Raw genomic sequence first — 18,969 nt, forward strand, 5'->3', positions numbered from 1 at the left:
AAAAAAGGACCCAGCCCAAATGCAAGAGAGCCTCTTTCTTGGCTTCGCAAAAAACAATTGTGTCGTCCGCAAAAAGGAGGTGAGTAACTTTAACAGCCTGCTCTCTACCTCTCCAAATTCTGCAGCCCTTGATGAAGCCCCCTTCAGCAGCCCTAGTGATAAGCACACTTAGTACTTCCATGCCCATGATAAATAAGTAGGGGGAAAGGGGGTCCCCTTGCCTTAATCCTTTTGTGCTTGAGAAAAAGCCAGCTGGGACCCCGTTCACCAGCACTGAGTATTTGACAGTGGAGATACAATTCCACATCCATCCTATCCATTTTGACCCAAAGCCCATCTTTTGCATGACCTTTAGCAAGAATTGCCAATTGATGCTATCATACGCCTTCTCAATATCCAATTTACAAACTATACCTTTCTCACCCCTCTTTTGCCAAGAATCTATCACCTCGTTTGCGATTAGGGAACCATCAAGGATCTGTCTCCCTTTGACGAACGCGTTCTGATCAGGAGATATGACTTTGCCTATAACTTTTTTGAGCCTATTGGCCAGCACCTTAGCCAATAGTTTATAAAGGCCCCCAAGCAAGCTAATTGGCCTATAATCACCTAAATCCTCCACCCCCCCCCCTTTCTTTGGGATCAACACCAAAAAAGTATGATTCAGACTCTTGATGAAAGAGTTCTGATCATGGAACTCCTTGAATAACCCCAGCAAGTCCTCCTTGACAGTCTCCCAACTATTTTGCCAAAAGGCTATTGTGAAACCGTCCGGGCCCGGGGCTTTATCCCCATTCATCCCCATCAAGGCTGTGAAGATTTCAGTCTCAGAGAACGGAACCTCAATACCATCCGCTTCTGAGGGACTGATCTGGTTCAAAAGAAGGCCCCCTATATCCGCTTTCCAGCCCGGACTTTCCGAGAGGAGCTGCTGATACGCATTTGCTATTCCTTCCCTCATATCTTGATCCTCTGTGAGTCTCACCCCATTTATCATAATTTTGGACATGGCATTGATTCTCCTGTGGGCATTGGCCATACGGTGGAAGAACCCCGTGTTCCTATCCCCTTCCCTTAGCCATAATTCCCTAGACAGTTGCCTCCAGTGCACTTCTTCCATTGACACCCACTTTGCATAATTCTCCTTAGCTTCCTTCTTTTGGTTTAGCTCCACCTCTGTTAAACTCCTCTCTTCTTCCACAGAATCCCAGGACTCCACTTGCTGAAGGGCATCGGCTTTGTTTTTCTCCAATCTTCCAAAAACCTCCTTATTCCATGTTTTTAGCTGATGTTTCATCCCCTTCAGCTTAGTCGCCAATCTGTAACTTGGTCTGCCACTAGCCACTATCCATCACCACCACCCCTTTATCAGCTCTTGGAACCCATCAGCTTTGAGCCACATATTTTCAAACTTGAAAGGAGACGGACCTCTCCTTACCCCTCCCCCCTCTAACAGAATCGGGTAATGATCCGATGTTGGACGAGGCAGCCTTCTGAGCAGAACCCTACTAAATTGATCTAACCAGCAAGGGGTCTCTAGGAATCTGTCCAGTCTAGCCCTCGTTTGGTTGTTGAGCCCCCCACTCCAAGTGAAGGAGCCCCCTTGCAAGGGAATATCAACGAGCCCTAACTCGTCAATTATCTGGGCAAACCTCCTCATAGCTGAGGTAATTCTCCCAGTTCTATTTCTATCATCTAGGTACAACGTTATGTTGAAATCTCCTCCCAAGCACCACGGCTCCTCCCACAATCCTCTGATTGCCCCAAGTTCCTCCCATAAGCCCTCCCTATCATCTCTGGAAAAAGGTCCATAAACCCCCGTGAAAACCCAAATTGCACCATCACCCTCATTCCTGAATCTACAGGAAATAGAGAACTGACCCTCTTCCACCCCCAGAATCTCCAAGACCTTTTATCCCAACAAATTATGACACCTCCTGCTGTCCCCTTAGCATTCAAAACCTTCCAATCAAGGAATCTCCCCGGCCCTAGACTCCTCACTATCTCATCAGACATCACTTGCACCTTCGTTTCTTGAAGACAGAATAAATCCACCTTCTGGCTCCTGATCACTGACTTAATAATTTTCCTCTTGGGCCTATCATTCACGCCCCTCACATTCCAGCTCAAGATTCTTAAATTCATTGGACACCTACTTTCTGGTTCCCTCTACCCTTCATAGGGCCTTTCTTCTTGGCTTCACTCTCATAGTTAACAGAACATTCCAATCTCTTAAGCTCCCTCTCAAATCTTGAGGCCTCCAGTAGACCTTTACCTATGATCTTCTCCTTTCTTTTTCTGATTTTGTCCAAGAAGGTCAGGATTTCCACCTCCAATCCTTCCGTGGAGAAACCTAGGAATTGGCTGAATCTAAACAGACTACTCTCCTCCCAATTCAATTGGACCTCCTTACTACCCTCTTGTGGCTCCGTCTGGTCTGCCATCCACCCCGAATTTCTTCCCAAAGGCTCAACACTGTTTATTTCAACCAGATCCCAACAACCATTCCTTTTCTCTATTCGGTCCTCTACATTTGGATTACGGGCCTCACTTCCAATCACAACCCCCTCCCTTTGCACCCCAGAATGGTCATAACCCTCCTTTACCGGAGACCGACCAAAACAAAAGGAATTAAAGGAAGAAACCCCTTGTACCCTGAGACCCCCCAAATTTACATCAAGTCCATACCTTGCAGCTTCTTCCTCCAGCATCCTCTCTGTACCCTGGCATGGTGGGACCGTCTGCTGTCTTCTCCCCATCTCTTCTACTCTGTAATTGATGAACTCATGCTCCATGAAGGCGTTTCTGTTCTTAACGGTGAGACCAGGGGAAAAGGTCTTTAGGAGAGGCCCATTGTCCACTAAGTGGGCCTGATTGAGAATGGATTTACCTTTCTGAAGATGGCCCAGTCCATCTACTACAGCCCGCCCCAACTTTGAGGCTTGCCGCAACCCAAGCTGGTCCCCCATTGGGTTTAGAGATGGCCCAACAGCCTGGTCCATCAAACTGCTAGGACCCGCGGACCCAGCCCACGAATCGGTCCCCCGCAGCTGGCCCACATGCGAAGAGACCCTTTCTGCTGTACCTTCTCTCTGCATCAGACGGCACGTCCCATCTCCCACCTGCCTCTGCACCTCGATCCCCACACCCACCTTCTCCTTCACTCTCAGTCCCGCGCGTGGAGTTACATCACCACTAACCTCCTCACGTAGACGATCGTTCAGGCCGCGATTCCACCCCTCTTCATGCCTTAGCACCGGCACCGTCTCCCACCATAATGATAGGGAATAAGAAATCTCTTCAATCCCTATCACCAGCGATCCCGGTGTGTTCGCACCGTCCGATTTAATTAGGATCCTTGCCCATTGTAGCTCCTCCATCCTCTCCGTCTTTGGATCCACATCTAAGAATCCACCACATGCGTCTCCCACCCTTCTCAACACCGAAGGAGCCCAAAGCGAGACTGGAAGCCCCAAAATCCTCACCCACACTTCCCTTCTTATCTCTCCCTCTTCCATACACCCCGATCTTGGGTTCCACCTCTCTAGCCCCAGCCGAATACCTCCCACCACCTTGTCACCAGAAAGATGAACTCTTCTTGCTTCTTCCGCGAGCTCAAATTCCAGAAGAGCTCGCCCTTTACCCATGCTCGCAATCCCCATTTTACCTTTCAACCCCCAAGCCTTTGCCATTTTCCAACCCAGATTTTCCAAATCTTCCCCTCTTTCGCTGCTAGGGTTCCAGGTTCCAATCAAGCAGTGCTCCAACCTGCTAAGGTTTCTGCTAATCTCCTCGCGTCCCACCTCCACTCGAATGGGGCTGGGTTCCTTATCCCCCCAAGTTTTCACCATGTCCGCGAACGACCTTCCCTTCACCTTTTCCGGGCTCGGCCTTTCCGGAATCCTCATTCCTTCCTGAAGTACCTTTCTACCAGCGATGACACCCAACTGGCACAACGCTTCCACCATCGCCGTCCAACCCCCTTTACTCCCTTTGCCCTTCGGGATACAAATGCTGTATCTCTTCGATACCTCATCAACAACCCCTACCCGCAGGAAGCAGCCTGCCCTATTATATACGCGCACCATGGAGAACCTTCGGCCCTTCTCCTTCCATCTCTTCTCCCAGTTTCCATCCCTCCTATCCTCGATGCACTGTTGGAGGCCTTCCATGAGCATCCCTACACTGTTCAAGCCCATACGCACCCAAGACGATACTCCCTTCTTGCTTTCCCTTATGGTTAGGATTGTTCCTCCCTTTTCCACCATTTCCAACTCGAATGCCTTAGATTCCACTCCGAAGCTGATTGTCTTCCGTTTCCGCCTATTCTCCGCGCGATGCATCTTCCCATCGCTGTCGATCTCTGTCGTTCCCTCACTCGCAGACTCTCTCGATCTCTCTCTCTCGCTCACAAGCATTTTTAAGAATTCAAAAGCTTTGAGATATGGAGATCCACTAATGCCCTATCTACTCATTCTAGTGATGGAGCAATTGAGCTATTTTATGTCAAGGGCAATGAAAGGAGGTTTCATTAAGGACTTTAAGGTGGAAGGTACAGGGGTTTGTTTTGAAATGCCCCATCTTCAATTTAAAAATGATGTTCTAAAGTTCTATGAGGCCAACATATTCTATATTTGCCTACCATAAAAAAAAAAACACTTTGCAACCCAAATTCACAACCAAATACATTCATTAGGATGGAACTAGGGTGATCAATAGCTTCGTGGTAAATTTTGGGAACAAAGACAAAAGACAAAACTAGAGCATAGGATTTGAACAAGAAGAAAATCTATCACAAGATAAAAATTGAGCAATAAGGTATTGAAGCACAAGTACACTTATCTAATATTTACCTTTCTGAAGAGCAATTGGATGGTCAGTCTTCAGGCATTGAAGAAACTAGAACATGTTAGAGACTCTAAATTAAGTATTAAGGTTGAGATTGACCTAGCCCACTACTTTTAGGTGCTTTCCTTTGCTAATGGACTTGCTAGAGTTTGAGTTGTAATGTATCTGAAACAGTATTGATAGGGACAGGGATTGGAGAAGAAAATAACAGAATTTATCATCTAAAAAGGAAACTGCATTAAAGAAATAAGAAGTGCTTTCAAAGAAAGTAACAGCAATGCTCACAAAGAACCTTTAGGTAATGGGATCAAAGCATTTATAACTTTTTTATGTTAAAAAATACCAAGAAGATACATTTAATAGAATGAGAAGAGAAATCCTCTGAATGTGGATGAAAATTATGGATGAAGCAAACACAACCAAAAGTTCTTGATGGAGGTGAAAATAATGGAAGGTTCGAAAGTAAAATATAGGGTCTGGTTCTTCAAAACCATGGATGGCAATCAATTCATTAAGTAACAAGCAGTGAGAATGCCATCCCCGATAAGGTTTCAGCACCTTCATATGAACATAAATGTATAGACAATTTCTACTAAGTAACAATTCTTCCACTTGATAATACCATTTTGTTAGGGTGTATGTGTGGATTAAGTTGATCAACAAAATCCCCTATATGAGGGCCCATACCCACACATGGATTGGCAAATCATAGATCATAGGTTACAAATAAATAAATAGGAAATAAACAAACAGAAATACTTAAACTCAAGACCTCTAATTACTAGAGCTCTAACACCATACTAAAAGGGAAAAAATGTAAGAGAGAGAGAGAGAAGAAAAGAATGGAGATAAACAAATATGAAACATTACCTATTACTAGATGGTTCTCTCCTTATATATTAATAAAATTCAATTTATAAAGTTAAACCTTTAACTAACATAAGATATAGATATCCTTAATCTAACACTTAAGATTTTGAAAGGGGAAACTATTTTCTTCTAAGCGAGATTGGTTAAGAACCCTAAGTATGATTGCCTATGAACCTTGGTATGATTACCAAAGACTTCTTTTTCTTTTGCTTTCTTGACCTCTTTCATCTTATTCTACCATTCAAAAGAACTTTTATAATGCCAGGTATTAACATCTCACATCACATAGAGATGGTAGTGATAATGATAGTGGCAATGTGGCAACAGTATAGAAATACAGCAAAGTAATTTGCATTAATGGCAATATGGCAATGTGATGATGGGCTTCAAAGAGAGGATTTGAAAAATGGAATTAAAAAACATACAAACCACTTTATTGCATGAGATGGGAGAAGATGGAGCTATCAAGGGTGGAAGAAGTCAGTTTGTAGTGGAGTCCAAATCCTTTGAGATTTTGGTTAAGGATTTGGGAGGGAAGCTGAAAGGCTGCATTTGGGAGAAAAGCAGAGGTGTTTCCTCTTGGATTAGATTTGGGGAGGCTAGTTTATGTTGCTTACTAGAAGGAGTTGAAGCCTGTTGTAGAGAGGTTGATAACCGAAGTTGGATCATTGGTTGGATGGATGGGAACAGGAAGTATAGATTAGAGTGTCGTTTGAATAAGGCAGAAAGATTCATTCTTTGCTATGTTCATGATATTGAAGCAAAAAAATACAGCATTATTTTTCCAAAAGGGAAGGGACAGTCTAGTGGATGGAATTCTCTGGCCGAGAGGTTGAGAGGCCTTGGTGTGGCCCCAACAGGAGGTTTAAAGGTTACCAGTGGTCCTGAGGATTCGTTGAGGATGAGGGGGGGCTCGAAGGTTCTCTGGAGGGAGAAGGGGGTGGAGGTGAAGTCATTTGCAGATGCTGTTAAGTCAACCCCGGGAAGGGTAGGCAAGTCAGTTTGATTAGAGGTGGGGGAAAGAGAAGTGCGAGGAAGGTTAGATCAAATGAGACAGTGTCTGGTAGGTTGGTGGGGTATTAATTCAGCTTCATTACCTGAGCTGGAATACGTAAGGAGTTGGACTCTTCAGCATTGGGCTTTAAAGGGGAATCTGAGGGTTGTTGTGTTAGGCAAAGGTCTCTTGCTATTTGATTTTGAGTTTCCACATGAGGCTAAGCGTGTTCTAGCCAGAGGCAAAAGAAGTATTAAAGAAAATTTTATTATCTTGGATATATGGAACCCAGAGGTGGGGTGCCTTTGCAAGAACTCCAATGCTAATGAGGCTTGGGTAAGGGTGGTTGGGCTCCCACATCTCCATTTGTGGAGTCTTGAGGTGTTTAAAAGAATCGGAGATGGGTGTGGAGGTTTTGTTGCAATGGATGAAGATACCAGATCTTTGTCTAAGCTGCAGTGGGCTCGGATCCTAATGAAGCGCGCAGAAATGGAGTTTCCTAATTATGCTCATATTGTGTTGGGGTCGGGTTGCTATTCTTTTCAGCTTTGGTGGGAGTCTCCACCTTGGTTCACATAGGTGGTGCTAGCGGGAAGTTCCTACGAGGAGGGCAGTCCAAGGGTAGGAGATGTGAAGTTGGTAGAACTTCACGCATTGTCTGCTTTGGGAGTCAAAGGGAGAAGGTGGAGTAGTTGAGGTTGCAGCTGGGCGTACAGGACGTGTCGCTTGCTGGAGGTAACCCATCCACCCCTCCTGTTGAGGTCTCTGGCATAGAGAGTGATGTGAGGGGTAAGGTAGGTGTTTCTGTTGGTCTAGTGAGAAGGGGCAGGGAGTCCTCGTTTAACAATCTAGACGACTTTGTTTTAGGGCCAGAAGGACTTTATTGTGGGCCTAGTTGTGAGCCTAATGGTTTAGAACTTGGGGAGGTCCAAGGTCCTTTTAATGAGCTCCAAGTGGACTTGGGCCGAGTTTCCAAGCCCATTGATCTAAATGGATTGAAAGGTTGCAGCGAGGGGGTGACAGGTGTGGGCTTTGGGCCTGTTAGTGTTGACGCAACGGGAGAAGGGGCTTTAGATGGGGACAAGCCTCCAGTCACTCTTTCTAGGGCACAAAGTGAGCCTTCGATCAGCAAAGAAAGAGGCGTAAGTGGAGGCGCAAGTGGAGACGACGACCCTCTTGTCAGGTTGTCGAGGGATGCGTTGCCAACGGAGGCCTTTGAGACGACGGAAAGGGGATCGATGACAGTCGAAGCACTGCGCGAGGAAGCAGCCAGGTACATCGAATCTCTTTCTTTCCCTGTGGGAGGTCAGGAGCTCTCTTCCTCAACTCCTTCTTCTGGTTTCGGTCGAGCTATGTTGAACGAGGGGTCTTTCGGTGGTTTGGCCTCCGTGACTGACAGAGAGGAGCAGATTCCTCTGACTATCATTCTGGCTTATGGCAGCAATGGGGAGATGGCCTCTGAGGGGGAGAAGTCTGTGGTTGGAAAAGGTGTGGGGGGTGAGTTTGAGGAGTTGTTACAGGATCTGGAAGGGAAAGGTTGTCGATGGGACAACAGCTGCCTGGCGAGGTTCAGCAAGTTCCTGGGTTTTTCTACGGAAGGCTTTGAAGGTGAAATTTTGAATTTGCTTCTAAGGACCAAGAGAAGAAGAAAGCAAAATAATAAGAAGGGAACGTTAGGGTCCATTAAGTTTGACTGTGAATTGAAAAAATTAGAGTGGTCCATTAATTATAATGGTACGAGGAAGGAGCAAAGAGTGGATTTGGTGTGTCTGCAAGAGACTAATATTCAAGATATGTCCTAGGGGGTAGTTCACAGTCTTGGTGTGGGAAGATTCTTGGGTTGGGGTGCAGTGAGTGCAAGGAAGGCAACTAGTGGGGTGGTAGTTTTCTGGGATAATAGAGTTTTGGAGTTAGTAGGTATGGAGATGGGTCTCTTCTCAATTTTGTGCCATTTTAAAAACTGCAAGGATGGATTCTTGTGGATCTTTACGGGGGTCTACGGACCTACATTGAAAAGATACAGAGAACTATTTTGGGAAGAGTTAGGTGTCATTCGAGGGTTGTGGTCTGATCCTTGGTGTATTGGAGGGGACTTTAATGTGATTAGATTTCCCAACGAGCGTAGTAGAGTAGGAAGATTGTTTAGGTCCATGAGAAGGTTTTCGAAGGTGATTGATGAGTTGGCTTTAAGAGATTTGCCTCTTCAGGGGGAGCCTTTTACGTGGAGTGGAGGGTTGAATGGTCAATCCAGGTCAAGACTGGATCGTTTTCTGATTTCGGAGGATTGGGAGAATCATTTTAGCTGGGTGACTCAGTGTACTCTCCCAAGGCCGGTGTCTGATCACTTCCCAATTCTGTTAGATGGGGGTGGTGTGAGGAGAGGTCCAATTCCGTTTCGTTTTGAGAATATGTGGTTGAAGGAGGAGGGGTTTAAGGAGCTGCTAAAGGGCTAGTGGCAAGGTTTCAACTATAGTGGGTCTTATAGTTTTATTAAAAATTAAAGGCTTTAAAAATCAAGTTGAAGAATTGGAACAAGGAAGTTTTTGGAAAAATGGGGGAAAACAAGAGGTTGGCTCTGGACAAAGTGTCTTTTTGGGATGATCAGGAGCGGCTAAGAGTTTTAAACGAGCAGGAGTTAGAGGCTAGAAAGGAGGCCAGGGAGGATTTCAAGAAGTGGGCACTTATGGAGGAAATTTCATGGAGACAAAAATCAAGAGAAACGTGGTTGAAGGAAGGAGATAAGAACACAGGATTCTTTCATAAGATGGCAAATTCTAACAGAAGAAGAAATTGCCTGAAAAAGATTAAAGTTAATGGCATTTGGCTATTAGAAGATCAAGAAATTCAGAGGGGTGTGATGAGGGCCTATCAAAATTTGTTATCAGATCCTGGTGGTTGGCACCCTAGTATGAACAGTCTGGAGTTTGACAGAATTGGGGTTGAGGAGGCAGCTAGGTTGGAGGAGATGTTTTCTGTGGAAGAGGTGTTTTTGGCCCTTTCAAAGTTGAATGGGGACAAGGCTCTTGGTTCGGACGGGTTTCCCCTTGCCTTCTGGCAGTTCTGCTGGGACTTTGCCAAAAATGAGATAATGGGTTTTTTCAAAGACTTTTTTGAGAGGGGAAAATTTGTCAAAAGCCTGAATACCACATTCTTGGTTTTAGTCCTTAAGAAAGGCGGGGTTGATGATTTGTGTGATTTTAGACCCATCAGTTTGGTGGGAGGTCTATACAAACTGCTTGCAAAGGTCCTAGCTAATAGGTTAAAGAAGGTAGTGAGTAAGGTGACGTCTTCTACCCAAAATGCTTTTGTTGAAGGAAGGCAAATCCTCGATGCTGCATTAATTGCTAATAAGGCCATATACTCTCTGTTGAAAAGGGATGAAACTGGTGTGTTGTGTAAATTGGACTTAGAGAAGGCTTACGATCATATTAATTGGGATTTTCTGCTAACAGTGATGCAAAAAATGGGTTTTGGGGAGAAATGGGCTAGATGGATTAGGTGGTGTATTTTCATTGCTTCTTTTTCAGTTTTGATTAACAGATCGCCAATGGGTTTTTTCCAGAGCACTAGGGGGTTAAGGCAAGGGGATCCCCTCTCCCTTTACTTATTTGTTTTAGGGATGGAGGCTTTAAGTTGCCTCATTAACAGAGCAGTAAGGAGGGGTTTCCTTACAGGCTGCAAGATAAGGGGAAGGGGTGGCAATGGGATCCAAGTTTCTCACCTGTTGTTTGCTGATGACACGTTGGTTTTTTATGAGGATTCCCAAGAGCAAATGGCTTTTTTAAGTTGGCTGTTAATGTGGTTTGAAGTCATTTCTAGGCTAAGTATCAATTTCAATAAGAGTGAAATTCTGCCAGTGGGAAGAGTAGAGAATGTAGAGGTCTTGGCTTCTGAACTGGGCTGCAAAGTGGGAACTCTTCCTTCCACTTATCTGGGGCTCCCTTTAGGTGCTCCGCACAAGTCAATGGTGGTGTGGGATGGCGTGGAAGAGAGGATGCGGAAGAGACTTGCCTTGTGGAAGAGGCAGTTTATTTCCAAGGGAGGGAGAATCACTCTCATTCAGAGCACTCTAGTTAGCATGCCTATCTATCTCATCTCATGTCCTTGATGCGTATGCCAAGAGTTGTTAAATTGAGACTTGAGAAAATCCAAAGGGATTTCCTTTGGGGCAGGGGAGCGTTGGAGAAAAGGCCCATGTTCTCATAAAAAGAAGGGCGGATTGGGGATTAGAAATCTTTCTATCCTCAATAGGGCCCTTTTGTGCAAATGGAGTTGGCGTTTTACGGTTGAAAGGGAGTCCTTTTGGAAGCTTATAATTAGTAGGAAGTTTGGGGAAGAAGGTGGAGGGTGGAACTCCTGTGAGGTTAGGGAGGGCTATGGGGTGGGGTTTTGGAAGGAAATTAGAAAGGAAGGTTCTCTGTTGCTTAAAATTGTTTCCTTCTCTGTGGGGGATGGCAGAAGGGTGAGATTTTGGAAGGACATTTGGTGCGGGAACAATTCCATTTGTGAGACTTATCCATCTTTGTTTGCCTTAGCGGTCTCTAAAGATGCGTGGGTAGCAGATTATTGGGATTCTTTGGGGGAAGTGGGGGGTTGGATTCCCCGTTTCTCTAGACCTTTCAATGATTGGGAGGTAGAGGCGGTGGAAAGGCTCCTTTCGACCCTTCAAGGAAAGAGGCTAGCTGCTAGTTTGGAGGACAGAGTGGTGTGGAAAGTGTCAAAGAATGGGATTTTTTCTGTAAAATCCCTTTACAATTCTCTTAATCCTAGCTATGCAGTCCCGTTTCCGTGGAGCATCATTTGGAGCCCTTGTGTTCCTACAAAGGTGGGTTTTTTTGCTTGGGAAGCTTCTTGGGGGAAGGTTCTAACCCAAGATCAACTCAAGAGGAGGGGTTGGATTTTAGCTAACAGGTGCTTCTTGTGTTGTGTTGAAGAGGAGACGATAAATAACATCCTTGTTCATTGCCCCAAGGCGAGGGTTATGTGGGATCTTGTGTTTTCTTTGTTTGATGTTACTTGGGTTCTTCCGCTTACGATTAGAGACACTCTCTTAGGTTGGTTCGCTTCCTTTGTGGACAAGAAGCGTGGAAAGACTTGGCAGGCAGCTCCTCTCTATTTATTTTGGACGGTTTGGAAGGAAAGAAACAATGTTTGTAATCTCTTCTCTTGGGCTAAGGCTTGTTTAGAAGTAGGACCCCTTTCTTTAATTAACTTTGTTGATTGGTTGGGTTCTTGTTGAGGGCTGGTGAGTGCTTACCTTTTTGTCTTTCGTCTTTTGGTAACTCTTGTATACTCCCTGTATGCTTCGGGTTGCCGTTTAAGCACCCTTTTTCTAATATATCTTCTGTGGGTTTATCTATCAAAAAAAAAATGGAATTTAAATAAGGTATTTGAAAACTCTAAATGCTCTCAAGAATTTGAAAACACCTTCCCTATTGGGCAAACAACAAAATTTGCTTCAAAATGATTTAAAACTCCTTCATCCAAGGATTCCCTTTATTTATTTATTTTTCCCTCTTCCATCTTTCTTATTTTCCATTTCTTCAATTGATTAAACAAGGAGGATGAGGAGAGAGAGGTCAATACACATAAATTCACTTTGGTTCTTAATCCTCAAAAAGTTTGTCATTCCTACCAAGCCAGATCAGACAAAAGGTACCTAAGATTGTTCACCTAAGCAAACCTCTCCCCTATTGGCACCTCACGAAGCCTAAAAAGCAAGCAAAAAACATATCTGCAACCCTTAAGCACTAAAAAAAAAAACCCAAAAAGGCATCTAGAAAAATATCTAAAACTACACAAGTACTCAACCTAAAATTTAAGGAAAAAATTAACAAAAATCAACAATTTTATAAATTGGGAAAAACATTTTTTTTTTACCCATTTTTTGGGGGAAAAATCCAAAATTCTGACCCTAGATAAGGATCAAAAATGGCCAAAATATAAGCAATGCTTTCGGTTCCTTCTAGTATAAAATAGGCAAAATATTTCATTTTTTTATGAAAAATCCAAAATTTCACTCAACCACCAAAAGGTTGAAACAAAAAATCCAAATATCAACAATGTTTTTAAACCCCTTCTAGCATAAAATGGGAAAAGCGTTTTGTTTTGTCCTTTGAGGTGAAAAATCCAAAACTTCACCAATACTCAAGGAGTAAAAATAGGTCAAATATCAGCCATTATCATCCTCTTTTTTGGTGGAAATCTGATAATTCACTCATAATTGGACAAAAACAGTTAGTATTCTCAATTTTTTAAGCAAAAAACAAAATATCCACCAACACAACCAATAAATCAAAAGAAAAATTACCCAAAATACCAGAAATTATTTGATCTCTTCTCATAAAAAATGGATAAAACATTTTATTTTGCTCTTTCTTTGGCAAAATTTTGAGTGGAAACTTGCTTCCTCCATTACAAATTTTGCCAAAATACCGCAATATCTTACCACATTTAAGAATATCCTGTGGTGTATCCAATCGATAGGAAAAAAAATGAAGAATAAAACCTTAAACACCTCAAAAAGAAAAGTTTCAACAATTTCTTTTCAATTTAATCAAAACCCTAGAAAGACTAACATATCTTCAATAATCAAGGACCAAAAATATAGATAAATAAATAAAAGCCAAAATATTGGCAACTTTTTTCATTTGCTTTCCAATATAAAATGGGTAAAACATTTCATTTTGGCCATTTTTAAGAAAATCTTTTCAAAGCAGATTTTGGAGAAATCTTGATGGCATGCCCCCCACTCCACTCCCATTTTTCCAAAATATTACAAGATATTCCCAACTTTCCAGTGATATTTGTGAAGACAGAAAAAGAAAGTGTTGCTTTGAATGAAAACAAAAACCTGAATTCCATCAAACTTCGAATAGTTTATCATTCAAATTTCATGAGCTCCAAAGCCTACAAAAACGGAGCATCTCCAGAATACTCAATGACCAAAAGAATCAAAAACAGAAATATCAGCCAGTCCATACAAAATGGGCCATATCTACAGAAAAGGGCCCGATGCACCCCCATTTTGGCCCAAAAACACCCTCTAATGAATGAATAGCTGAAGAATTCCTCATTCCATTTCTCCAAATCAAAATCCAAGAAAGATAAAATCCAAAATTTCTACATTGCTGAAGTAACAAAAAAATTAAAATCGAAAAAAAACAAAATATCTGAAACATCGACAACTAGTCAATCCCTTTGCTCATATTCGGTCAAACATACGAATTCTCGCCAATTTTTCCAGCGTAAGCTCGCTGAAGCCCGCCCCAAATTACCCCATTTCCGCCTAGATATCATGATATTTGGCAGTATTTGAAAAAGAAAAAAAAAACAATTCGTTATCTTCAAACATAGAACCACGTATCCACTAGAGTTAAACAACTTGTGATTCAATTTCATCGGAATTATCAAAACAAACGGAGAGATTATCAAATGGCGAAACCGTACCTGAAAAAGCGATCACAATTTACTCGAAGCAGAAGAAAGAAAGAGAGAGATATGACGAAGACGAATCGTGGAGAAGTCCAGTGAAGGGAACCAGGGCAAGTACTCGATGACTCCAGCCAGCTTTGCTTCTTTTTTCTTTCTTTTTTTCCTTTTTTTCTTCTTTTTTCTCTTTTTTTTTTCTTTCATTTTGATTTTTCCAATTAAAACCAAAATTAAAAATTAAAACCCAATTAGAAGACGCCTAAATTCATCACACACAGCTTCAGTTATGACTCATTCCAAAACTGAGCACACTTGGGCTGCTTAATTTATAGAGAAAATTATGAAAATTTACTTAACAAAAAAAATAAATTAATTAGAAAACTAACCAACTTATAAAAATGTGAGATATTTGTCAATTGTTTTTCCTAAATAACTAAAACCCTTTCAAAGCCCAATAACCTAGCCCCCCATTGTCGATCTTATATGAGTCCCACTAACCCAATTCATACTGTATTTCATAAATACTATTGAATTATTTTATCTTTTTATTTGTTTATCAATTGTTCATAAATTGGTAGGTTTTGTTTATTTTTTTGTAATATTGTTAGTTAATTGTATATCAATTGGTTGATGAAATTTGACTCTTTGTGTACATTTTTCTCTCTATTTGTGAAACATGATGATATGTAGTTAAAATGTAATTTGAGCTCAAAATCCTTTTCAATTTCACATAAAAATCCTTACCAAGAAATAAAAGGAAAAAATTTTTGGATTTGGAAATAATTCCTAACAAAAAAAATGAGTTCATATAAATATATCGATCTATAAGTTCCTATTTTCGAAACAACCTCTTCACGAATCATTCCTGACATATGCTTTCCAAAAATTACAAAAAGTTCATTCTTAAAATGAACCTTTGATATGCAAAATCAAGATTTTGATAGTCTTGTAATTTAAATTGTTATATTTTGATTCTAAATTATTTTTAGATCAAGTTGGCCTTGGATTTGATTTGAATTGAGGGCATGTGGCTGTTGGGCTTACTTAGTGAGGCAAAAAGAAGTGTTAATGTTAAAAGGGGTTTTTGGCTGTTAGGAAAATAGAAGAAAATGAAAAGAAAATATGCATGTTATATTGGTTATTGAAGAAAAAATATATTACTAATTGTTGTATATATATATATATATATATATATATATATATGAGGTTAATAGGGAAAGTTGATCATTTGTACTTGTGTTCATGTCACTAAGGAGTTGTGTTTTTTCACAATTTTAGGTGTTTAGTGCGGTCAGTACAAAAGTTACATGAAGGATGGCATGGAAGGACAATAAGAGGGAGGTTGAAAGGACAATAGGAGGGAGGCTTGGAATGCAATAAACCAGTGGATGATGAAACACAAATAGGCAATCCTTTGATAGAGAATAAATTTCAATTAGAAGATAGTGACCCATTGGTCATCATTCTTTGTTTTTTAAGGTACAACTTATGAAAATAAAAGGGTAAATATGAAATTATAGTTTTCATAGATGATTAGAGTCATAGGTAGGTTTTCTTCTCTTTTGTTCTTTTGCTCTTTTGTAGGCTTAGCATAAGAGTGGACCGATAAAAACACATCTACCTTAAAAGCCTTTTTTTATATCTTAATATATTAAACTTGTTAGGACATTAAGAGGGTGTTTGTTTTTTTGGCTTTTTGCTCAAAGCAATTTGTTTTTAGAATTTAGGTTATTTGTTTTTCTACTTTTTTATGACTTATTATAAACTTTTTACTGAATAGAAAAAGTCAAAATATTTAGCTTTTTCTAAATAGAAAAAATAACATATTGATTTTTTTTTACTTTTTAATACTTAATAGAAATAAAATACTACAAAAACAAAGAACCTAATATTTAATACTATTAAGCATTAAGGTTCTATTTAAAATTAAGTAAAAAAAACAAACACCACCTAAATCTTGTTTTTATGTTGGCAATTTTGGTCCTATTTATGTTTAGCAATAGAAGTCTTTTTAGATAATGACTTGCTTTCCATTGAAAATTAGGGGTTGTTGTTCGTCTAATTGGGAAGTCATGGTATGTCTAAAGAGGTTTGACTTGTGGCAAATTAGGCTATATTGAGGTATTTAGAGGATTGATTTTGTTTTAAACTTAAAAGGTTTCAAAATTGACTTTTTGTAACATGGTAGGACAGCTCAAATGGCCTGGAGTGCTCAAGCGCTCAAGACCGCTCAAGCGAGCCATACCGCTCAAGTGCCCGAGGCGTTCAAACGGTGGGTGAGTTGGCTCGAGTGGTCATGCAGATTTTGTTGAGATTTTCATGTAAACATGATTTAGAACTCTTTCAAAACCAAAACTCTTAGGGTTTTTGCCTATAAATACCTCTCCATTAACTCCTTGAGGGTTAGAGATCGTTAAATGATTGAAAGAAGATCACATATTCTCTAAAGAGAAAGCCTAAAGTGTCACACCATTTCTAATCTCTCATTCAATAATTAGATCATTAAATATTGGTTTGAAGACTTTCCTTCCTTTGGCTAGGTTGAAGTGATCCACTAGAGCAACCAAGGGTTACTGCATCACAAACATGAATCAAGTTGTAAGTATTGGAGAGTAAGTCTTTAAGGTAAAATAGCTAGGTAAATTTGTGCAACTTGATTTCGTATAATGGATTTAGATTAGTAGGTCTTAGACCTCGTGGTTTTTTATCTCTACAGTTTGTATAGGGGTTTTCTACGTAAAAAATCTTATATCTCATTGTTTATATATTTTATATTTTATATTTTATATTTTGTTTGAATTGCCTATAATTGATAAAAATAAATCATCCCTAACATCTTGTAAGGTAAAAGAATTGAGTATAACATATAAATTTTTATTAAAAAATTTTAAATCACCCATTCATCCCATCTCTAAGTGTTTCCTATTGGACTTTTGGTTTTTTAATTGGTATCAGAGCGAGATAACAAATTGATTATTTATCCTATTGCTTAAAAAACTAATTTTTATTGATTATATTGTTCAATAATCAAATTTTTATTGATCTTGTAAGTTTGATATGGAACAATCTAAAAGTGGTGCTCCTTTGAATAGTCTATCCTACTTTGATGGGAAAACTACTCCCATTTGAAAGCAAGAAAGATGTTTTTCCTTACAATGCAAGGTGAAAGAGTATGAAATTCAGTTGAATATGGATGGGGACCCCCATTGATTCTTGATGCTCAAGGAAGATCAACAAGAGAATTGAAACCTAAACACAAATGGGACAAAGTCGACAATAAAGAGAGTGAAGTCAATGTTAGGGCTTTATTTAGTATTTTTAATGGAGTTTGTATAGATGAGTTTTGTAGGATAGAAAATTGTAAACGTGCAAAGGAAACATAGGATTTTCTTCAAGTCACTCATGAAGGTATGACTAGTGTAAAAATCTCTAAATTGCAAATGTTTGCCACTAAATTTGAGAATATTAGGATGCATGAAAATAAAAACTTTTCTTCATTTTATTTTGAATTAAGTAGCATTGTTAATTGTTTTTTTAACCTTGGAGAACCTATTCCAAATTCAAAGGTAGTTAGAAAAAATATTTAAATCTCTACTAGAGAGATTTAGACCTAAAATAACTGCCATAGAGAAGAGCAAGTACATCGATTCCATGAGAGTTGATGAACTTCTAGACTCCATACAAACTTATGAGATGACCCTACCTAGTTCTCAAAAGCCTAAAGATTCTACTTTTAAGGCCTCTAAGAATGAGGATAAAGATATTTAAATGTCATATGATATCACTAGGGATGAATTGGCATGTATGGCTAAAGAATAAATAAAGGTCATGAAATTTAACATAAGGTTTTACAAAAACCAAGAATCTGGAAAAGGAAAGAGAACAAATGAACAAACATTGAAAAGTCTTTGAATGACAAAGGACAAGGTTCCTCCAAAGGTAAGAAAATTTGCTACTTTAACTACGGAGGTTTGGGACACTTTGCTAATGATCGTCATAGCCCCAAAGATATCAAAATGTCTATACAAGAAACATGAAGTGACACAGACTTTGAAAAGAGTGTTTTCACAACTTCTGAAGATGAAATGTACAATCCTAATGACTTCTTAGCTTTTATTGCATTTGTGGAATTTGTGTATGATAGTGATTGTGATAGTGATGATGAGTTTATTGATGAAGAGGGATGAATTCTTAAGGAATCTTGTTGTTGAGTATGAAAAGCTAATTGAGAGTTATTTAAAATATCATGATATTCTTGAAGCTCATAAAAACAAGATTGATATGCTTAATGTAGAAAAAACTAATTTACTTGAGAAAATTAGATTTCTTGAGCTTGATCGTCATTTTTTCCTTGAAAAGAATAATGCTCTAACTTAAGAGATCAAAAGTAATAAGCCTTCTTCATCTGTGAATGAAATTTTTCATCTTAGAACTAAAGTGATTAATGAAATACTTGATAAATGCAAAACCCATGGTGATAAAAGATGTTTAGGGTATATCAACAAAGATGAAACTCCCTCTCATGGAGAAATTGTGTTTGTTAGAGGTAAAGATGAAACCCCTAACCAAACAACATCTCCTAAAAAGACAATACTATGCACACACTATAAGAAACCTGTACACTCTTAGTTTAGATGCTATACTAAATTCCTAGAAAGGTTTGAATCTCAAATGAATAGGCTAATAAAATGTTTTAACTCTCTTAAAAATAACATATTGAACAATAGGAAAGGGAATAAAACTAATCAAGAGCCTAGAAGTTAGCCTAGTTCCTTTAAGTCACCACTTAGGATAAACAAGTCTAGTTGAGAAATGATAGGGCTAAA

General features: G+C 39.9%; 1 protein-coding gene across 2 annotated transcripts in view; it reads right to left on the minus strand.

Moving 5' to 3' along the window:
* The window catches only part of LOC100266285 (mediator of RNA polymerase II transcription subunit 15a), a 51,820-nt gene extending 37,234 nt beyond the window's left edge, over positions 1-14,586 (minus strand). The window contains exon 1 of one of the 2 annotated variants that reach the window (XM_010654630.3): positions 14,162-14,586. The gene's annotated coding sequence lies outside the window, so the exon portion shown is untranslated. The remainder of the gene's footprint in view (positions 1-14,161) is intronic. The other variant, XM_002274105.4, reaches the window with a different exon arrangement.
* Between the last annotated feature and the right edge of the window lie 4,383 nt (positions 14,587-18,969).

This window comes from Vitis vinifera, chromosome 7, assembly GCF_030704535.1.
Source record: "Vitis vinifera cultivar Pinot Noir 40024 chromosome 7, ASM3070453v1".
In the NCBI taxonomy this organism is placed as follows: Eukaryota; Viridiplantae; Streptophyta; class Magnoliopsida; order Vitales; family Vitaceae; genus Vitis; species Vitis vinifera.